The sequence below is a fragment of the Lepisma saccharinum genome, chromosome 18 (genome assembly GCF_977018435.1).
Source record: "Lepisma saccharinum chromosome 18, izLepSacc3.1, whole genome shotgun sequence".
NCBI classification, from domain to species: domain Eukaryota; kingdom Metazoa; phylum Arthropoda; class Insecta; order Zygentoma; family Lepismatidae; genus Lepisma; species Lepisma saccharinum.
Genome location: NC_139246.1, coordinates 8077809 through 8102345, shown reverse-complemented (window position 1 = coordinate 8102345; position 24537 = coordinate 8077809). Strand labels below are relative to the sequence as shown.

The window sequence follows — 24537 nt, the reverse complement described above, 5'->3', positions numbered from 1 at the left end:
GCGCGAAGCATATGCTTGAGGTAGCCATCTTGACGAGGAATTCTCTCGCTGCCTAAGACTGTGTAAATATTAATTATTGTATATAATTTTAATATATTGTGCTCAATTCATTCATTATTTTCTGTGATATTTGTCAAAATTTACCTCATATCGAATGAGAGATTTTGTAACGTATGTTTACGTCCGTTAGCTGTCAATAATTGTGGCTGCTAAAACTTATATAAACAAATTACATTGTTGGTTTTCATACGTTGAAATGGTATAAAATTGTATTCGTCAGCAACGTCAAAATGATCTAAACTGGTAATTTTTCAGATTATTTCCACACGTAATAATTGACGGTGTCAATGAGCATGGTGTGATCGATTTTTAAGATAAAAGATAGCGGTCACATCTGTTGATATTCACGTATTAATACGCCATTGTCTGGCATGTTGGTAAGGTGCAGAATGTAGCTTACACAAAGTGTTGTGTTATGTGTTCGTCGTAATTCAAAATTAAAATCCAGCAGTTCTTATTTCTGCAATTGTTTTAGTTAATAAATGCTCATAAATCAACTCTCTAGTGTGAATATTTTTAATTTACAGATTTCAATTCATGTAAGATAACCATGTGCATACTAATGTCAGTGATCTCTTACAGGTGGGGGTTCACTTCTTACTGGTCACTCGTGCATGAATAATAACTCAAGAAATTGTTACTTACTTTTACCTTAGCGTATTCGTTATCGGGAAAGAATTTAAATTAAGTTCATCTTTCGGGTGCGTCAATAAGTCAACGGAGATGGGTTCATTTTAATATACAGGGTAGACAGGTGACAGCGGAATTTAGTATAAAGCGTAAGTTCATTTCTGCTGCGGTTTTATACTTCTTGAGATCAATAATGGTGGACATAAACTTTTAGGATAATTTTGGTCAATATTCTTTGGTTTGTTTAAGCTTAATCGTTGTAATTCTTTAACACGGCTACCAGCGTTACCGATGAGATGGGTGGGGTCACGTGTGAGAATTTGGTGTGATTTCAGTGTTTGTAATTGAGATGTCATCTACATTGTTCACATTAACTTAGTATACCTACCCATCAGGCATTGACATTCTGATTGGGAGTTCTCACCTCTCAGGGTTCGTCACATTAAGATTACGAGACGTCAGTGTTAAAGGTTTTATAGGCATTAAGCAAATTTTTATTTTAAATTTTTTGGCAAAAAAAAAAAAATGGGAACGGAAAACGAACCTGTGACGTTGGAATCGTTGTTCGCGTTCATCAAGCAGAGTGATGATAGGAATGATCAACGGTTCCAAGCGTCAAAAACAAGTATTGAGTTGCTGAAGTCAGAATTAAATGACAGCTACCAGTTGCTGAAGTCAGAATTAAATGACAGCAACCAATTGCTGAAGTCAGAATTGGATGACAGTAACAAATTGCTGAAGTCTGAACTTACCGCTCACACTAGTAGGTTGGTGGGGAAACTTCAGTCAGACCTCAGTGATACCAGCAAATGTATCTTAGACTTGCAACAAGATGTGGTCAAAACAAATGAGGGTCTTCATGATCTCACTTTGACAGTCTCTCAATACAAATTAGAATGCATGAGTAGTGCTGAAGGGTTAGATAGGAAGTGTGATGAATTGGCACGTAGGTTGGATTCGGAAGTACAGGGTGTTCATGAAACTTGTGAACATTCGAATGATGCTGTTACTTCTCCTGCGGTTACAGATTGCTTGTGTATTTCACGTTTGGTCGAATATGACTACTGCACTGGCACTCGGACTTCCTGGTCAGAAAGGGGTGCACAGTGTACCAGCGAACTTAACCAGAACGTAGCGTTAGAACAAAAACATTACGAGGGAAATGATGGAAAACATATTGTAGGCAAGGAGGGTGCTCTTGGGGCGTCAGGTAACAGGGATGAGCCTTTCTCTGTCGGCTTCCACAGGGATGTTACTTCTATCCCAAAACCAAACTTGCAAGTTTCTCCATCAGGTATTTGTTCCGAAGAATGTTGTTCTCTGGGTTCGTCTTCGTGGGGTAAGCTTGTTCGCACGGTGCAAAGTGATACAGGGTGTTCTGTAAGCAAGTTGAATCTTCGTCACACACCCACTGCTACAAAAACTGCTCAGAATAACTCTGTATTGTCTGAAACTGGTAATTATTTACCTGAAATGTCCTTAGATCAAGATCATTCGGTACTCAATGTAGTCAAACCAATATCTGATTATCCACCGCAGACTGTTGTGGGGAATTATGTAGTCGAACTCAGAAGTTGCAGTTGGTGTGGTCCAAGGCATGTCCCCATGGGCAAAAGAAAGGCCAGTATGATATTTGTCGTTTCTTCGATGAAATTAAGAACTGGTTATTCAGTCAGGTCCAGGAGGCGCATCAGAGTTAAAATGAAATCACCAGGGGAAACTCAGGTCAAGAAAACTTCTGGAGTCAGTCGAACAGTTGCGGGAGGGAGAGTCCCCTTACATCCTAGCCATATTAAGAAAAGAAAAACAAAGAGGTATCCTCGGAAACATATCAGAACAAAAGTTTGGGGGAAAATTTCTAGTATTTGTTTTCTTTGGGCATTGTCTCTTTTGTACAGAGTACGACTGGTTTGGCATCGTACTCATGTCAGAAGAAAATCTCATGAGATGCGATAGGGAGAGTATGATTGCTCAAAGATGAAAACTAGTGAGGTCATCAAAGCAATCATCACTCTTAGATCAGTGTAGTAAGTTTACTTTGTACAAATGTAAATATTGCACGTAATATATTTTAAATGGCAAATAATATAATTTATGTATCTTTGGGTGATTAGAAAGAAATTTTGAGTATAAATATTTTTTTAATATTAATTTGGTTCTGATACGTAATTTCATTGGGGATCTTATGTGAAGCTAATACTCAGGATTAGGAATCTTAAGGTCAATTAAGTGCAGGAATTCTGAAGATAGAAGCTTATGTGGAGTTATGGTACTTCACCATCATTTAGAAGCAAGTGACTTCTCTATAAGCCTTAGATTCGATTTCGTTTCCATGACGTAGGTAGTTTCATTTCAAATCTGTTGCTAAATGTGCATACTACGTAGTATCGTTGTGAAATTTTAGTACGAATCTATTGTAGTAAAAATTGAAAATTTGGACGTTCTAAAGGAACGTAGGAGAACATCAGGGACACTAGTTGTCGTATTTGTTCATCCTTTTAAAGTTGTCTCCACGCATAGGTTATGTGAGAACGGAAGAATGTCGAGAGGACGTTTGCGCATAATAATGGTTTGATCCTGACACGAGTCCGTCTTGGAGCTTCTGTAGTAGAATGTGTCTCTCAATAACGTTTACAGGGTTACAATAAAGGTTAGCTGTTATAGTCAATATTCAATAGGTACGAACATACTTTATATAAAATTTGGCATAGCAATGTGAAGTTATGAGTCCTACGGAAACTTACTTTTGATTCGCTCATCACGAGTGTCGTGGTTTATTTGTGGTGTTAATATGTAACTAACAATAATGATGGTGAAACATTAGGTGACAGAATTTATTCGCCGCGTACTTACGGGGCTGATGTCATCAGCTGTTTGTTGTTGCTTCTGTCTATCAGATAATTATTCTTGCACGTATTCAGTTAAGGTTGCTGAGTTTGTCCGAACAAGGATTCATATCTGTTAAAAAACATTTTCCTGGCTATTTGGCAGATCAAGCTCTCAAATATTATAGAATTTCTTTAAACACTTATCTTGTGTGAAATTAAAATTTTAATGTTATTTTCGCCTTCGGAACTCAGGTTGAACATGCCGAGGAGATTGACCGGCATACCGTTTTTGGACGTGGGTAATAATGTGACCTGGGATGGCAAATTGGTCATGGCAAATCTAACCAGTTTCAATAAAAGGCAAGAAAGGTTAAAAAAGCTTAATGCAAACGAGGCAACTCATCCGAAGGTTAAAGTAGGAAATTTGGTTTTCATCAAAAATCAAAATTCTGGCGGTGTGAGAGATAAGGTAGTAAAGAAATATTGTGAACTCTTTGTTGGGCCCTATCTTTGCATCAAAAATAGTGGTAATTCCACACTGGCATTGATTGATTGTGTTACAGGGGAAAGATATGATAATCAATCAATAGAAAATTGTAAATTATGGAAATGTTCCTTGGACAAACTGAAGCATTGGGTAGAGTACATGCAAGACGGGAATTTTACAGGGGTTCAGGAAATATTGATGAACCTGAAAAGTACCTGGGAGCAAGGAGATTCCTTGGTCAGGGATTTGAAGGGAAATGAAGATTAGAGGGTAAGGGTAGGATATTCTTGTTTGCCAAGTGAGATAGTGCCTGCGGCGGGCAATGTTGCCAAGTTGGTACAATTTCGCGGCGGGTTTGAACATGAAGTTAATTCCTATTGTTTCTCCCCTCCAAATCATTTTCATACGGTAGTTCAAGTCGGTGGTTTGCTTTTGTGCACAGACTTGGGTCAAGTTAGGAATAGAGGTGATCTGATAGGAGAGATCTTGCTGAGTTCGAGGTAGAGTTCACTACACTGATCGAAAGGGGCGTAGGTGGAAAATAAATTGTGGGGCTTGATGAGAAACGCAATTAGATTTGCACAAAGGTGTTGGGCATCGAGTAGGATGTCAAGCCTATCGTCAAGCTTGTACAAAGTCAATATATATTTATATATATATTTTTTTTTGAGGGTTTCTTTGATGTCAAAGCAGTTGATGTGGTGGTTATTGTGATTGGATGGTTCAAATTAGCGTTTGCCAGCGGTGGTCTGTTCAAACTAGTTGGCCATACCTTTTGTAGGGACTGCGTGCCATCGTGAGATTTAATTGCAAATCAGCACCAGTTGAGGTGCACTAGTGTTGAGTGACCAGTGCGATTTGAACTTCGCACATATTGTAAAGATTCTATAATCAAAAGTTGATATATATGTAAATATTTTGATATTGAGTGATGATTGCTAATATTGTAAATGTAGTGTAATACTAATCTTGTTATGGTGTGTAAATTTGTGTTTTGAGTTTACCTTCATGTTGGATGTTGTAAGGAATAAGAAATTATGTGTTAATTGGGTTCAGCCTCTTGTTGGGCGCCAATTATAACGGGTATCGTTATACGAGTTATATTATATTCAACTGTATTCATGTTTTTATCTATATTATTGATAATGATTATTGAAAATTAACCACGGCTGTTGCTGCGCGCATGCTTATATTCTTGAGGACTCACAGAGCAAAATCTTTACATCTGTTGGCAACATTGTGCAGCGCGATACGAGTAACAGATCTTTTGAACGGTTCATTGGTAATAACTGATCTTGATTTCCGAACGGGATCCAGCAAGAAAATGCTTCTTTCTTTAATGTGATTTGGCGAGTTTGTGATAAACAAAGATTAAACCATGGGTTTTAATCATTCTCGGACATACGTTGGATGTGAAAGCAGTTCTGCACTGGGAATTGGACTTGTTGCCGGAAATCGCAGGTTGGAATCTGAACGTGAGGAACGGGTCGCGGAAGAGCGATTCAGGAGTTCGGGGAGAAAATATGGTAGACGCAGAAGTGAGCTGTTTTGATGCTGTAGATATCAAGGGATATCGGTCCATTTATAGGCGATCCATCCAAATTGAAGGATGCCTATGACCCACAAAGGATAAGATTACCTGTTTCACGAGAAATTTGTGAGCGCAAGTGAAGGTGTGAGCGGATATGTGAATTTTATTTTCGCTCAATATTCACAAATTGAAGGACCCGGATGCATTGTAAGTAGGAATCCTTTTCTATCTAAGTGATTACGGATAAACTCAAATCCAACTGAGAATACATGAAACTCATCGGCTTTATACGTGATTTAAGCTAGCTTTCGTGTGCGTATATTATGGCCATAATACGGAACTCAATACGTCGTTAATTTGAGCGCGAAGCATATGCTTGAGGTAGCCATCTTGACGAGGAATTCTCTCGCTGCCTAAGACTGTGTAAATATTAATTATTGTATATAATTTTAATATATTGTGCTCAATTCATTCATTATTTTCTGTGATATTTGTCAAAATTTACCTCATATCGAATGAGAGATTTTGTAACGTATGTTTACGTCCGTTAGCTGTCAATAATTGTGGCTGCTAAAACTTATATAAACAAATTACATTGTTGGTTTTCATACGTTGAAATGGTATAAAATTGTATTCGTCAGCAACGTCAAAATGATCTAAACTGGTAATTTTTCAGATTATTTCCACACGTAATAATTGACGGTGTCAATGAGCATGGTGTGATCGATTTTTAAGATAAAAGATAGCGGTCACATCTGTTGATATTCACGTATTAATACGCCATTGTCTGGCATGTTGGTAAGGTGCAGAATGTAGCTTACACAAAGTGTTGTGTTATGTGTTCGTCGTAATTCAAAATTAAAATCCAGCAGTTCTTATTTCTGCAATTGTTTTAGTTAATAAATGCTCATAAATCAACTCTCTAGTGTGAATATTTTTAATTTACAGATTTCAATTCATGTAAGATAACCATGTGCATACTAATGTCAGTGATCTCTTACAGGTGGGGGTTCACTTCTTACTGGTCACTCGTGCATGAATAATAACTCAAGAAATTGTTACTTACTTTTACCTTAGCGTATTCGTTATCGGGAAAGAATTTAAATTAAGTTCATCTTTCGGGTGCGTCAATAAGTCAACGGAGATGGGTTCATTTTAATATACAGGGTGGACAGGTGACAGCGGAATTTAGTATAAAGCGTAAGTTCATTTCTGCTGCGGTTTTATACTTCTTGAGATCAATAATGGTGGACATAAACTTTTAGGATAATTTTGGTCAATATTCTTTGGTTTGTTTAAGCTTAATCGTTGTAATTCTTTAACACGGCTACCAGCGTTACCGATGAGATGGGTGGGGTCACGTGTGAGAATTTGGTGTGATTTCAGTGTTTGTAATTGAGATGTCATCTACATTGTTCACATTAACTTAGTATACCTACCCATCAGGCATTGACATTCTGATTGGGAGTTCTCACCTCTCAGGGTTCGTCACAACCTAGCAATTACAAGAAGAAGATGACCTAGTAATTACAAGAAGAAGAAGCCTTAGTAATTACAAGAAGAAGAAGCCTTAGTAATTACAAGAAGAAGAAGAAGCCTCATCGATTACAAGAAGAAGTAGCCCAAAGAAGAAGATCGGCTACAATTAATAGGAAATAAAAATAGAAGAAAAGTATTGTATGAAAGATCTCCAAAGTTATTTAATATTTGTACATGATTATTCAAGAATATATTCCGAATTGTACCCTCCGTAGTGGGTTAAATCTATTGTTTCTTTCCATATATTCGTAGTGTTAGTCACCCTGATCTGTGCCCAGAGGTATCTCATTGTTTCTACCATGTGCTAAGCTGGCAGATGCTCACGTGAGAGGACGTAGCAGGCAGTATCCTGTTCCATGTATTTCTCCCTATTCCCTCCTCGAGCTTCTGCTCCCGCACGAAGCTTTCACAATGGCACGAGCTGTCCTGTGGGGGTTCAACTGAGGGTCTGTATCAGGGCAGCCGATTCGCGGTTTCTTCTTCTCAGCAAAAGATTTCGCCCTGTCACGGACACAAATACATGACTTATTGTGTAGTAATTTTAGCGAAATAATGTGAAAATGTAAACACATTGTTTATTGTTCATTCTCGAGGTGATTATCGTATATTACTGGGGGTTCACTGATCCTGTGCTCTGTAGGACCAACCGCGCCTGCCTCGCCCGCATCTTCAATGTACCATCACCGGCAATAAAAATTGGACACGTAGATTATGAAACACGTGCTTCCCTTCAAGGTGATATGTGTGTTGCCTAACTCCACGGCGATAAGTGGATTTTAATAGCAATTTTCAATGGCAACTTCTACCACCGCAACACACACAATGCCTTGCAGGGAAGCGAGTATTTCAGGATATAGGTGTCCCATTTCTATTGCCGGTGATTGTACATACATACAAAAAGGTGATTGTACATACATACAAAAAAGGCACATTTGCACGTGCTAAGACACACACAAACAAATAACCTATCAACTGGAATTGGAAAAACAGAAGATCAGAATTGAGACACTGATTTACATGGGGGAACAGGTTCGATTCCAGTGGAGGCACATCGTGGTTCGGATCCCACTTTAGACTGTAGATCCAGTCCCAATTAGCCTTACTGTGCATAACGTGGACTTAAGACATCAAACCTATCAATTATATGGGGGGAAATATAAGAAATTGTGGGGAACAAAGAAAAAATAAAGGAAAAGGTACTTCGTGATTGGGAAAAAAGAGAAAGAAATCAAACTTTTCATTAAAAGAGAACGTGGAAAGCTGTGAGAAAACGAAAACGTTCATTTTTTTGGCAACTGTTCCTTTTGCCAGCACATAGAAGGAGAGAAGAAACTATCTGCATTAATGTCCAAACGATTTCAGGAGTCGGAACTTTCTTATTGGATTAACTTGAGAAAAAGATAAAATGAGAAGAGGATAAAGTGAGGAGAGGTGCCATCTGTATTTCATTCCTCGAATAAGGAAGAAAAATATGGTGTGGATGATAAGTGTGGAATAAAACTTCCGAATGCTTTAGCGAATACAAGATGTTGCTTTCGGAAAATTATTTGTTTCTTGTTAAGTAAAATTCAAAGAAAGAATACGGATTTGTGAAGGTCATGTTAAAATTATTTGGTTTAAGTCCTGTGACATAATTGAAACTAACTAACTCTCAAGCCTTCTTAAACCCGAAGGTTTATGGCTGCAGCAACACAAACCTTCCATCTGTCTCTATCGTGGGCAAGATCAATCCAATCTTTTCCAACCTTACCGATTTCCTTTACGTCCATCTCAACGTTATCCCTCCATCTTCGTCTTGGCCTTCCTACAGGTCGATTACCATCAGGTTTCCCAACAAGAATCCTGCAAATTCCTCTTTCATCTCCAATTCATACCACATGACCTGCATCTAAGTCTTCTATGCCATAATTTAGAACAGATAAATGGATAATTACTAAACTAATTTTAACATTTCCCGAGTCACCCATGTATAAAATATATTTTATAGTTTATACTACACTCTGTCCCGAGAAAATCTGGAGCAAGCGAACGAAAGCAAATTCCTACGCAAGTCGAGAGGGCTCGCCTAATGGACGCGTAAGAAGGGAAGTGAGTGCATGGAGGGGAAAAATGTTTTTGCAGCTACCAGCCGTTTGCAGCCACGCACAATGCTTTGTTCCGCCCACTCGTTTTCTTCCCTTCTCTACCGTTACGCACGGCCTTTCTTCATAGTTTCCCGAGAGAGAGTGTAGGTGGAAGAGTGACCAGAACTCATCGGTTTAAAGTAGAATGAGGAGTTAGGCAAGGATGTCTGTCTGTCTCCTACACGTTTCATCTTCTTTGCGAAGGATAAAAAAATCCTTGGGTACAAATAAGGGTGTTTTAGATGACAGAGTATTGTTAGGCTGGCGATTAGGGGCGGGCCTGAAGGGGCCAGTTGCTCCCAATTTTCGCCAATTTTGCCCCACAACTATGATAAACCTTATATACAAAAGGAAATATACTGTATTTGCCCCTCCAGTTTTGGAACCCAATCGCCGCCACTGTGGCGGTCGATAGAATTTTGCTTGCTTAAACCCTAACTAGTTACAGTGAATATTGCACAAACTGAGAAAGAAGAAGACTAGCGAGTTCAATATCGATGACAACACAATCTATGAGAATAGACAAAAAAAAATAAAAATGGACACAAAAGATTCACACATAATCAGAGATGTGAAAGAACATTAAAACAAGAACTCTCACAACGAAGTCATCAAGAAGACGTAGAAGTTTTTCAATAAAATTATTAAAAAAAACAGTTATTTATTTCGTGTTTGCGTGTGTGTGAAATGTACTATTTAACTGTACTAAATACTACAGCCATCTTTGTTTCAACTGAGCAACAACACATTCCATTTTGTCAAAAGGTAGGAGTATATCGTGTGAAATTAAAACCGCATTACATAGGTTGAAAACTTTCCGAAATGAAAAATGTAAATAGAATATGAACTCATTTTAAATAAGATATTTGCAAATCAAATTAAGTTTAAATGAATTGAAATAATACATAATTAGAAAACTCTTCCACTCTCCAGCGAATCTGTTCTGTGTTATTTTTGTTAATCTCCAGTGACAAAACCAGAGTGAACCTGGCAATCTTGACTCACATTCTATTCTATGTACACGTGTACATTCTTGCAATCCATCTCATTTTCCTTAAAATAGTTTTTTGCATACCTAAATATTTATTTACTACAAGTCATTATTCCAGTTAATATGGTTCAAAGGAAATAATGCATGGCTTAATTGTAACCTTATTAACAAAAATAATAATAATACTAACAGTTACTAAAATGAAACAAAACAAAATGTAGGCGTATGCCTCAACTCTGAAGGTAAACATGTATCTCCTGTGAATTTTACCGTGCCACGAAGGAACATTTGCACACAACTCGTCACTTTGAAATAATATTTAGTCTGTCTCTGAAATTTCTAGCATCACTCAACCATTTTACCATCAGCAAGCCTTTAATCAGAAATATACAGTGTTTTTCTAGTTGATATTGTCGGTATGGGGTGGGGGGGCGGTAAAGGAAAGGTATCGCCAAAATACTAAAAGCTCGAACCGCAATCGTTTTTCCAGTTTCTTACACGGGAGATTACAGTCACACACCGCGGCGTGGCGCTGGCTTCCAGAGAGCAATGAGCGTGTCTGGCTGGAGTGGCAAGTGCGTTGCTTACATGTGTCTTACCATTATTGTTGGCATTATTGATAACTAGGTCCAGAACAAGCTAGCCACGCTGATTAACATTTGAGTACGTGGAATTTCGCCATGTAGAATTATGCGCGGATGTATTTTTCCTTTGCTTAAATGAACATCACGCTCCTGATATTACTGTAATGCCTATACCAGAGGTTCCCAAAGTGTGAGCCGCGGCGCCCTGGGGTGCTGCGAAACGTTCCAATATTTTCACTGAAAAGATACTTATTGTTAGTCTGCACATGGTTTTAGTACTTTTACACATAGAATGTTTCTGGATTTGAAATGTGTGTTTAGTTTTTAACTTAAGGCATGCAACGTAACCACACTAACTGAGCGTTGCAAGCGTTAGATAGGCCTACAGTCTAAATGGGGCGCTGCGGAACAATCTTGAAACAGTAAGGGCGCCGTGATGTGAAAAAGTTTCGGAACCACTGGCCTAACTCTTACATTTAGCAAGATATCATCCATTGTTACAATTTAAAGTAATATGGCGTCATATAATTACACATCACTTCTTTTTACTTCCAGATTTCACGTACTTTCCGGGGTATGAGACAATCTGCAAGAAATTCTCTTCTTTTCTACGTTTCAAAACAGGTATGTCCCATTATTAGAACTGTCTTGAATTCAGAAATAGTTGCAGCTCTTACGAAAAATGTATGCAGTAGACTAAATAATCCGTTGAAGTCATGAAGTTAATCCCAAATTTATGTTATGTTATGCTGCCCGGACATCACTGGCAGGTGTGGACTTGTGTGGCGGGGGGTTGCAAGTAGTGATGGGCATTAGTCGACTAATATTAGTCGATTAGTCGATTATTAAAACCATCGAAAAAATTATCGACTAATGAAAATTAGTCGACTGAAAAAATTAGTCGACTAATATTAGTCGAATTAGTCGTTCGACTAATATTAGTCGGAAACATTCCGACTAATATTAGTCGGATTAGTCGTTCGACTAATATTAGTCGGAAACATTCCGACTAATATTAGTCGGAAACATTTCGACTGATTTCAGTCGGGAACATTTCGACTGATTTCAGTCGGGAACATTCCGACTAATATTAGTCGAAATGACCGAACATGTCTCATTTCCAGACGAACAATCGACTACTTGAGCAGAGGGCTTATTGTCAAGAAGGGAAGCAAAGCAGGTAGGTCTTGGAAAGGTCAGTGACTGGAATCTTTTATCCCTTGATGCCGCGACAGAGCTGGTATGCAAAGGGAAAGCTGACCCTGCTGTAGCTCTATCCCCCCCTACCTCCAGGGGGCGATGCCTACCGTCATTCATGTCGCTATTTTTGTTTTCTCTGAAGGGATACACATTCATAGTTCCGAGAGTTTCTTGGTATTCACAGGCCAGTGCACATTGTTGGTGCAAGAAAGACACCGCAACATTTTAAAAGCAAAACTATCCATTTCTGACCTTCAGATGGATTAGAGGGTTTATGATAAATGCATTTTACTGGAATGGAAATATTCTTAAACTTAAAAAACCGGTCGAATATAAGAAGAAAGTTTACAATCCACCAGCTCTGATGCAAGGTAAGGTAAAATTAATTTAATTAAAAATAAACATTAATTATGTTCGTGGGGCAAATACTAAAATATACGCTGTCCAGAACGATCTCAAACTTGCTGCAGTCGCTAGATGTTAATTTACCTTTCTGCCCCTTATGGGGTACAAATTTGCCAGCAACATCGGTGGCAGAGCGCGCAGGGTGGTTCATTCACATTCACGCCTTTTACGGCTCCGGGTTCGAATCCTGTGGTGGACATGGGTGTTTCTTGTAAGTTTCCACTCATCCATTTCCTGTAATCACAATTCATTCTCATCATCCCGATTAGCCTAAAGAGGCATAAAAGCGATGTAAAATGAGGATAATAATAAAGAAAGATAGAGGATGTATGTCACTTTGGGTAACCACGACGATGAGGACGAATTGATCAAAAAGAACATCCATGTCCAGCCTAATACTCAAGGGGTGGGGCAATGGGGTCATTTACCCCCTCCAACTATGAAATGTTTTAATATGAAGCTGTAAAACCTACGAAAATAACATTGACGATTTTTCAGATTTTGCAAGAAATTCGATTTTATTCTTACATAAATGAATGGGTTGTTCGCGAAGCGAGATAGGCTCCAGGACTCTGCAGTCTACAATATTTGGTTATTTTATAATTTTAGTATTATAACCTTTAAAGGTTTAATTGATGCATATCTATCAGACGCCCGAATTCAGCCCAGAGTGTCCTTGTTTTAAATCCCCGTCCCGACTTTCTTCGAACTGCATTCACGATGAAAAAATGTCTTTTTTTTTCATTTAATTATTTATTGAAATTTCCAGTACAGCAGAAGCCATTTTAAACCGGAAAGAAACAACAGTAAAAAGTACACTGGTGTTAAAACGAACACATTAAACACTAAACAAGACCAAAAAATTAAAAAATTATAATAAAGAAAAGAAAATAAACAAAATATAAATAATAAACAAGACAAGACAGTACCAAGGTAAACAGATTATTTACACAATGCATTACTTATGTACAATGTTTTTCAAGTTGGTGATAAAAGACGAATATGCAGTGAATATATCTACTTGGTTTGAGATGTTGTTGAATTGTTTCGGTAGCCTTTGGAATATTGAACGTTGTATGAGCGAGAGTCTGGGCGTTGCAGTGTGGAAAGTTTCCTTGCTCCGTGTTTTATGTCTGGGCACTCTGAGGGAGAGTTCGTGGAGTTCAGACATGCTCTTCATTATAAGTATCATTGCTATCACATACTTAATTTAAAAATATATCATTTTCTATACATCTAATTATCATGATTGGTTAATTGATAGTCAAACATAGATGGTTTTGATTGATTGATTGATTGATGTTTTAAGTCCACTTTATGCACAGAAAGGCTAATCGGGACTGGACCTACAGTTTACAGTGGAATCGGAACCACTTGTGCCTCAACCGGGTATTGAACCTTGATTACAAGGCAAAGACGCTACCACTGCGCCATCGGGGAGGCCCTCAAACATAGATGGGATTGGGTGCCAAAACTTGAGGGGAGGGGGAGGATTCTATCTTGATTGACAAGGCTTAACACTATGAAAGCATAATATTTCATCTCGCAATCGTCGCATTGACGCATCAGATCACGAAACCAGTTAGAGCGACACATGATATTTGGACGCAGAAAATTATTTTTTTAAGTAAGTACTTCGCAACATTAGTAAATTTTCTCACATTTAATATTAGTCGAAATAGTCACACGATTAATTTCAGTCGAAATCGACTTTATTTCCGACTAATATCAGTGGAAATCGAACACAACTGATTCTGATTCAGTTTCCAGACGAAGCGTAGACCACTGAAATAGAGAGGGCTTATCGCTAAGAAGTGATGCGAGGGAGAATGGCCTAGGTGTATTTAATTTCTTGGAAAGGTGAGTGACTGGAAAATTCCGGTACCGCCTCACAGCATGCCAAATTGAAAGCGAAAGGTGCCCCTGCTGTAGTCATTCATGTGGCTATTTGTTGTTTACAATGGTGTCTTTTCTCAAGAGATACGCATTCCGGACTTGGAGAATTTCTTGGAATTCAAAGACCTAACCATCCCTAGGTATCATTAGTGGTGCAAGAAAGATATCGCAATATTTAAATCTCAATGTATGGCCTTCATGTGAACTAGAGATCTTATCTTAAAAGCATTGTACCGTAATGAAAATATTCTTAAACTTAAAACTAATGTCAAACTTAAGAATATAGTTTAAAATCAACCAGTTCTCACGCAAGGCAAGGGAAAATTAGTTTTAATAAAAATGAACACTAATTATGTTCGTGGAGCAAATACTAAACTTTACGCTGTAAAGTACAATCTCAAACTTGCTGCACTCGCTATAATACAACCTTGTATGTTGATCTTCACTTTGCGCTGAGTGGCCATTCACATTATCCGCCAATCACGACTCCGGGTTCGAATCCTTTCATGGGAGTGTTCCTTTGTAAGTTTCTACTCATTAATTTTCTTTAATCACCATTTATTCTCTCTTTGTCCTGATTAGCATAAAGAGACAGAAAAGCGACTAAAAATTTGGAAAATTATAACGAAAGACATAGGATTATTTACTGCAGAAACTTGTAACAAATAATCATCAGGTATGAGTAACGTTCTTTCAAGTTGTTTCATTATTGCTGTTTCACTACACAAAATAGGCATTTTACATTATGATATTGCTTCTAAGTTGTAAACCTTATTTTCGAACCGGAAAGTAATCATTACTTGAGAGAGGACCTCCCACATGGCGCAGTGGTAGCGTCATTGCCTTGTAATCAAAAGGTCCCGGGTTCGATACCCGGTGGAGGCACAAGTGGTTCAGATCCCACTTTAAACTGTAGGTTCAGTCCCGATTAGCCTTAGTGTGCATAAAGTGGACTTAAAACAGCAACTCATTACTTGAGAAGGGTGTATTGAAGCCTCTTATAGTATTCGCATTTTTATTTAGAGTCGCTTTTCTACCACTTTTGAGTAAACACGACGACGATGATGAGTGACGATTAAGAAATTAGTGAATCGAAACTCACAAAGAAAGCCATGTAGATCCGCGTAATCAAGGGGCGATGAGGGCATTTACCCCTTCGAATTATGAAATGTTTTAATGTGATGCTATATAAAACCTATCAAACTAATTGACGAATTAATTTTATTTCGTCCTTGCATAAATGAATGGGTTGTTCGCGGAGAGAGGCAGGCTCCAGTCTGCCATATTTGGTAATTGTACCCAGGTAGTTTTATAACAATTGATGCAAGTCTACCAGACATCCACATTTTTTGGGACAGTCAAATCTTTTTAATCCCTGTCCCGAGTTTCTTCTAACTAACCGTCGCAACCTGCTTTTTCAGTCAAAAAAATGGTTTATAATCTCTCATCTCGTAATCGTCGCATTGGTGCGTTAGAGAACGAAACCAATTATAGCGGCGCATGATCTTTCGACACAGTTTCGCAATACTCTGGTAAATTTTCTCAGGTGTAATATTTCGACTATAATGCACAAATCAATAACAACTAATGTCTTACTTTTTTGTTTCATACCGAAAAAAGGCTTACTGTCACAAATAAATTATGTTTGTCGTTTTAGACTATTCAATTTCAACTTATTCGCTAGTATTTCATTCATCCTAATATTGCACCAAAGGCAGTTTACATCGTAATAAATAATTTTTAACTGATCAGAACTATATTTTTAAAAGCTTCACATAATGGTCACACCCCTTTAAAAATTTCGACCAATATGTGTTGGATAGTATGGGAGCAAGAACTCGCCTCCACTGTTGATTAAAGGAAATTTGAAAACACTGTTAAGGAATACAGTACTATTAGAATACTATTAGAATACTTCTAAGAATATATGTAAACATCAAACATGAAGCTGTACGACGTATGCGAGGTATCTATCAGTGAGATTGATTTGTTCCGTTACTTTAGATTTTAATGTAGCATCTCTATAATTGTATGTCTAACTGTAATACTACTATAGTAAAGTTATCGGTCACATCTGACACTCCAACAAACAACATTTCGCATCTTTTCTTTGTTCCAATTTGGATTTGCCCCCCCCCCCCCCACCCAAGACACATGATAATTCCCGTCTATGGGCCTGCCTATGTCTTCTTTACGTCTTTATTTGAAGCCGGAACCTTGATGGTGACTGACATCGTGAGTACACAACTCAACGTTTCGGGCCACAGAGACTGTTCTCAATGTTCTCATGCGTGACCTTGTAATGAAGAGATCCGCGCCTACACACACACACACACACACACACACACACACACACACACACACACACACACACACACATATATATATATATATATATATATATATATATATATATATATACTATATATATATATATATATATATATATATATATATATACATATATATATATATATATATATATATATATATATATATATACATATATATATATATATATATATATATATATATATATATATATATACATACATAAAGACTAAAGACTAATTCGACTAATATTAGTCAAACGACTAATTCGACTAATATTAGTCAAACGACTAATTCGACTAATATTAGTCGAACGACTAATTAGTCGAAAAAATTAGTCGACTACTTTTTCGACTAATATTAGTCGAACGACTAATTCGACTAATATTAGTCGAAAAAGTAGTCGACTAATTTTTTCGACTAATTAGTCGATATTTTGTTTCGACTAACGACTAATTAGTCGATGGTGGAAATTAGTCGATGGTGCCCGTCACTAGTTGCAAGCCGAGGGAGGGCACCGGCTCTTGGAGCGCCTGGCTGAGAATGCTACATCTGTTTTTGTAAAATAAAATATCTGTCGTCTATCTTTTGTGTACGACCGAAAATTTTGTTCGCATTCATAAAATAAAAGTATTTCTTTTATTGGGCACTGCAGAAAAAAATCTTCCAAGTAACAAATTGTTTCAGTGAGCTGTACCATGAAAATCAAAAGTACGGCCTCACTTCTTATTAAAGAAAACACGATATTGAATTGGAAACACTGCACCGTCAATGCCGAAACTGTATGCAAGACCTGTCAACGTGGTCAGCACCACACAGGAGAACAATGTTAGCTACGAGCCTTCAAGGAACTAACAGAGTTTCATGGCTTCAGAAGAAATAATTGTTGTCCATTTTGAATTTCGGCAGGAAACAGCTTCTGAGCTGGCTATTTATTTCCTGCGCACACATACAGAGGGAGAGAGGACATACACTAAACAGTTAATGTCGGATAGACTCAAACAGAAAACTCGCTGGAAACAAGTTTACACTTTAAGCTCCGTGTCACTGGTGACCTTATCTTCAGTCTCTCATCAAGTGTTTCCAACTCCCTTCTGTAAGAGGAGGCCCGTTTCTTTTGGTCGAGTGTATACACGTGATCTGACAAAAACAAAATAAAAAAAATTATCTTTTACCCTTTGGTAAAGGGTTGTATTTCGGACTCAGCGTAAAAGCAAGGATACCTTTATGCATATCAGATTGTTACCACGTTCAGTTATATATGCTTAAATATCAAAAAGTATGAAAAATTAAAAATAATAATAATATAACTTCTGCCAGGGTGTACATTTGATACCAAAATTGTGAAATGATGTCATTAATTTGTTCAAAGAAAATTTATTTTCGAAATATATCAAGTGAAAAGATATTCTTATGCCAAGAAATTGGTAACATTATATTTCCTGATCCCGTAGCAGTGGCGTATTATCCATGTTACCTCGTTTACCAGCGGTAAACTAACTTTCCTCGTATATTTTCTTAACATTGCGCTTTAATGTGTGGGAAATTGCTCATTATATATACAGGGTATCTACCAAATAAAACCAATTTTTTTTCCTTTTTCTTAATATTTGTTTAATCACCCCCTACTCAGGTATAGCTGCAAAATTACGAAAATATATATTTTCATTAAATGAAAAACCCTTACCACAAGGTCAGTTATCAGTTATGATGAAAACAGAAGCGGCACTTTAAAAAGAGATTTAGTCTTCCTTTAATTTAATACATGTAAAAATTAATCCTTCAGACTTCATCCTAGATGGGAAATGGCCACATTACTTTAAATATTTTTCTACAAAACTTTACAAAACCACAACTGAATTCAAATTTTGATTCCGAAATATTCAATTTTATTAAATTCCAGTACAGATATGTAACAATAAAAAGTTCACTATAGTGTAAAAAATAGCAAAATTACTTGACCAAAAGCATAATTTATTGACTGGTAGACACCCTGATATATGATATACAGTGGCGGCGATTAGGGGGGACGAGGGGGCAGTTGCCTTCCACTTTTCGCCACCTTTGCCCCCGCACTATGATACACCTTATCTACGAAGGGAAATATTCAGTCTTTGCCCTCCTAGTTTTGGCACCTTTCCCCCCCAGTTTTTGGACTCAATCGCCGCCACTGATACAAACTATTAAAACAAACTTTCAAACCCGGATTTAAGTATTGTGTAAAGAGCTTTAAGTATGGTTTATGTACGCCACTGATCGTTCTCCATCAAACCCTTCTGGTTTCTTTCCAGATTGTGAACTGGTGCTTGGTTATTTAAAACACACGGTCTGCCACCTCTGCGTTGGCGGGAGAAAGAAAGCTCCTTGTTCCTTTCAGTTTCTGTGCTTGGCAGAGGCAGTGTTGCTACATGAAGGGAAATTTTCCTCGGTGAAGGGAAATCGAGGTCCAATTTTCAGGGGAAAGGGAAATTTTATGAATAATACCGAAATTGCCGGGGGGGAAATGAAGTTGTGGAACTCCTTTCTTTGGTTTCCTTGCATGCCTACATTGGTGTTTCATTTCTATTAGCCTATTCGTCAAGGAGGGTGTGTAATAAATACGAATTCTTGCTCTAAACAATACTCTGTCCCAGTTATCTCTGGAGCAGTCGAACGAAAAAAAGTCTGAGCAAGAAGTGACGCGAGACGACTCCACCAATGAACACGTGAGAGGGAATGGGATTGCGTGGAGGGAGAAGCGACTGCAGTTACCTGCCTTCCCCCTTCTCTGCCTGTATGCGCCCATTAATTCAGCCATTTCTAACATGATCCAATGTGTGCAAGGACGTATTTAGAGGGGGTCCACGGGGATCCGGACCCCCCGAAAGACTTACCTAGTGCTAAAATAAAATAATGAAAATTTACTTTCTAGCATCTGTTGTATAATCGATGGTTATTTTTTTTTCTATGAACTTGGAAGACAAGGATTATTACATTGGGATCACACTGTTTTGAGGGACATTACCAAATTACTACTGTTTATGATAATATGCACAAAATATTAATCAGGAACTTTACCTTTCGTCAACTGGATCTGACATCCTTTTATATTATTCAATTATTTATCTATTTGACATTAATTTCCTTGTTTTCATACAAAATTTCGCGATCTTAAGTACACGCAAGCTAAGTAGGCCCATAGGCGCCGACTCCATGAGGCTTGGGGGGCTCGACCCCCCTTAATGTTAACGATGTGGGGTCAGAGCCCCCCAAACAATTCTGCTTAAGAGGATCTAATGTATTATTTTGCTTCTCTTGTAAAGTTTACTCTGAATTGTGCGACATGAACTTAACTTTAAATACACATTTGAAATGTTCTAGAATCTAGACCAACTTTGGGGGCTGAGACCGCTAAACCATCAACTTTGTGGGGGCTATGACCAGAGACAGCAAAACACATTACTTATTACTGTAATTATGAGTATTATTAATTTTTTTACTAAAAAGAGTTTCAAAAGACGATGTGCATGAACTAGGAGAGAGTGGATGGGACGTTCGGGCTACAAAAGGCTCTCACATGACATTCAGAACCAGATCATTGATATATTAGGAAGATCTGTTTTGCGCTCCGTGGTAGCAGATATTACAAGTCGGGAATATTTTGCTATTATGGTTGACAAAACTTGTGACATATCCATCCGTGGACAATTAATATTCTGCATTCCAACTGTGAATAAAAATTTGATATTTTTAAGGAATTCATGGGCTTCTATGAGATTCCGAACATTGAGGCCAAATCTTAAAAAAAGGGAGGTAGTGAGTCATTCATTAATTTATTTCAGTGATCAGAGCCCCCCCTAATAATTTTGACAAGTCAGCGCCCCTGAGTAGGCCTATTAATAAATGATGTTATATTTCTATTATCATACCATCTCTTTATGTATTCATGTAATAATAATAATAATGCAAAATTAATAAATTTATATATTGTAATTAATATTTAATTTAATAATTTTAATTTAAACATTATTATTATTGTGCCACTGGGATCAGACCCCCCCGACATGTATTTCTAGATACGTGCCTGAACGTGTGGTACTCAGAGAAATTTTAGCTGCACTCAGACACTTAACAGCCAATCTCACGAAGCTATATAGCAGTAATTGTAAGTCCCTCAGTGGTTCAAGAGTCCTTCTCCCTTCATGCTGGTTTCAACGGTAAACAAAAGTCGAATGTAACTAAACAACGCATTTGCTTGTGGAGCAAGAACAAACATAAGGAATTGATGCTTTCAATGTCAATTGATAATTTAGTGAATGGATCCACAATGTTGCCAGATACAAGCAAACACTGAACACAAACTCAACGATTTTATTAATGATGAAAGGTTGGCATATATCGTTCCTCTTCAGTAATGAGTGTCTGGGATTCGTAAAAGCTTCGAATTGACATCAGAACACAAAAGAGGACTTCAAACAGAGGAAGGGGGCGGGGGGAGAGTGATTAAAATAAAAGCAGACATCAGTTCTATTTTGTTCTTCTGAATGCTATTCCGTTGCTATGTGCTCTCATTGGTATCTCATATGAGTGGTTCTCAACCCACCAGTGCATTCCACATCATGGCATCTGTTTGATGTAGGAGTTGCTTTGAAAGTTACCTTTGTGCACGAATCGGAAAGGAACCACAATTTTCTAACTGTGGATTTTTTGATACATCCCTGTGATTGATATCTTGCATGCTCATGTATTGCAAATTGTCCTGGGGAGGTTCGTGTATTGCGTTAATGTATTGCAATCATGGTCTTATAGGTAGTCTGTTGCTTTCATATTTATTGCTTTCCGGAAGTGCTTCTCTCGATTGTATATATTGTATCTAGACCTGTACCCAGTGATCAGAACGCTACATTTTAAAAGTAGCTTCGCTACAGCTACAGCTACATTTCTCAAAAAGTAGCTCGCTACGCTACTCCTTTTCGCTACTCGCTACTTCGCTACCTTTTGCGCTACTTCTGCATAAAAAAAAATTAAAAATAACCATGTGAATATTAAAAAATCCCCTACTACTGGTAAATAGATTCTGTTATTTATTATCATGATTCCCGTCATTCAATGATTTTGATAGCTGTGTTACTTCAGTTACTTATTTTTACTATAGTTTTTGAGGATAACGTACCTATGCAAGTGGCATTTCAATTCAAATTTGATATATGAATATTGCAATTAAGGTGTTACCCAAATTAATGATTACAACTATACACAAATGAAATTTGGTAGGATTACGTTTATGTTCACATCAACTTATTTTTCTTGAGAATAAATATTTCATTTTTTAATAGACTGATATGATGGCAGCATTTTGAATGAAAAGTACCTGGGGCCCTTTGTTTACAAAAGGGCTCCAGGTTCGATACCCAGCGGAGGCACATAGTGGCTCGGATACAGTCTCGATCAGCTTATCTATGCATAAAATGGACTCAAAACAAAAAGTAGGAAAGACGCCAAGTTGGGAGGATGGGATCCTCCTGCTCCTCCATTCCCCACACTGCTCATCATTCATCATTCTTCCTCGTTCTCACAATTAGCCGAAAGTGGCAGAAAGCTACTAACTAACTAACTCCCTAGCCTTCTTAAACCCGAAGGTTCATGGCTGCAGCAACACAGGCCTTCCATCTGTCCCTATCTTCAGCAAGATCTATATACTCTTTTCCATCCCTACCGATTTCCTTTAGGTATATCTCAACGTTGTCCCTCCATCTTCGTCTTGGCCTTCCTACAGGTCTCTTACCATCAGGTTTACCAACAAGAATCCTGTAAACTCCTCTTTCCTCTCCCATTCGTGCCACATGGCCTGCCCACCTAAGTCTTCTTGATTTAATTATTCTAATAATATCTGGACATGCATACACATTATGTAGATCTAAATTATGTAACCTTCTCCACTCACCTGTCTCCTCATCCCTTTTAGGTCCAAATATTTTCCTAAGGATCTTATTTTCAAATAATCTCAATTTATGTTCCTCTTTCAATGTAAGGGACCAAGTTTCACATCCATATAATACTACAGGCAAAATTACTGTTTTGTATATTTTAACTTTTAGTTTCTTAGATATTAAACGAGAAGACAAAAGTTTATGAAGAGAGAAGTAACATGCATTTCCTGAATTAAGCCTACTTTTTATTTCGTCTTTAATATAATTTTCATTTGTTAATATTACTCCTAAGTATTTGAATTTGGAAACTGGTTCAAACGAGTTGTTATCAATAATTAGATTTTGATTATTACCTAACACTTGGTTTCGGCCTGTAAGCATATATTTAGTTTTCTCTTTGTTAACTTCCAAACCTATCTCTTTAGCAGTTTTGAAAAATATTTTAGCATTATTCTTAATTGTATTCACATCGTCCCCCAGTAAGTCTACATCATCTGCATATGCTAACAACTGACTCACACCATTTAATTTTAGTCCTTCGTTAGTTTCTTTTACCTTCCTAACAGCATATTCTAAGGCAAAATTAAAGAGCAAAGGAGATAATGCATCTCCTTGTTTTAACCCATCATGAATTGTTAATTTGTCAGACATATTAATACCCACACGAATTTTACTTTCTGTTTCACTGGTGCATATTTTTATCATACTAACAAGCTTCTTAGGTATTCCAAACTCTACTAATATATTATATAATTTATCTCTTTTGACCGAATCATACGCTTTTTTGAAATCAATGAATAGCTGATGGACATTTTGATTATATTCCCACTTTTTTTCAAGTGTCTGTCTGATGTGAAAAATTTGATCTGTAGTTGATCTGTTACGTTTAAATCCACATTGATAATCACCTATAATTTCATTAGCATATGGGGTTAGTCTTGTTAAAAGAATGTTAGATAATATTTTATATGTTGTTGAGAGTAGAGAAATTCCACGGTAATTATTGCAGTTCATTTTATCACCTTTTTTAAACACAGGAACAATTATGGATTCTTTCCACTGTTGAGGGATTTCTTCTTTATTCCATATTAAACAAATTAATTTATGAATTTGACATATTAATGAATTTCCACCATATTTAATTAACTCAGCTGGTATAAAATCAGTGCCAGGTGCTTTGTTATTCTTTAGCCTTTTAATAGCATCTTTAACTTCAGTCAAGTTAGGTTCTGGAACTAAAGGTTCTGCTGTGTGGACTTCATTTACTTCTGATTTATCTCCTACATGAACATTTAAAAGGTCATTAAAGTAGTTCTTCCATCTATTTAGAATATCGCTTGGGTCAGCTAGAAAAACACCGTCTTTATCTTTTATCAAGTTTACTTTAGGTTGCCACCCCTTTCTAAACTCATTTACACCTTTATATAAATCTCTGATATTTTTATTTTTGCTGTTTGTTTCAATTTCGTTAATTTTACTTTTCAAGTAATCTCTTTTTTTACTTCTAAACGTGCGGTTAACTTCTCGCTTTATTCTATTATAATTGTTTAGATTTGTATCATCAGAGTTATTTAACCACCTAAGTCTAGCCTGATTTCTTATTTCTATTAGATTATGACATTCATTATCAAACCATGGCTTACTTTTTCTCGGTTTATGGTATCCTATACTTTCTTTAGCTGCTGATTAGAAAGCTACTAGTATAGATAAGAGAATAATTAAATAAACCATTCATCCTCATTGTCATGATTGAGAAGAGTTGAAGAATAGATGAGGAGGTAAACAGAAGAGGACAAATGGGTGGTGGACTATATAAAAGCGTTCGAAGATTAATATGGAACAGGGATGTACCTATGAAATGCAAGAAGGTAACATGTAACACATACTATGTGCCAATAATTACGTGACATAGAGAGACAAGAAAAAGATGCAGGCAGTGGAGATGAAATTCTAAGGAGTCTATGGGAGAAGACTAGAAGGGATAGAATAAGGAATGAGGAGATCCGACAGCCAGTGGGTGTGG

The 24537-nt window shown here is 37.2% G+C and overlaps 2 protein-coding genes across 2 annotated transcripts in view; one reads left to right on the top strand and one right to left on the bottom strand.

Moving 5' to 3' along the window:
- Positions 1-24537, bottom strand: part of LOC146002373 (protein spinster homolog 1) — a 407500-nt gene that overhangs the window by 302849 nt on the left and 80114 nt on the right. The gene's annotated exons all lie outside the window — the stretch shown is intronic.
- Positions 11330-24537, top strand: part of LOC146002372 (protein unc-93 homolog A-like) — a 116091-nt gene continuing 102883 nt past the window's right edge. The window contains exon 1 of the mRNA XM_083140100.1: positions 11330-11397. The gene's annotated coding sequence lies outside the window, so the exon portion shown is untranslated. The remainder of the gene's footprint in view (positions 11398-24537) is intronic.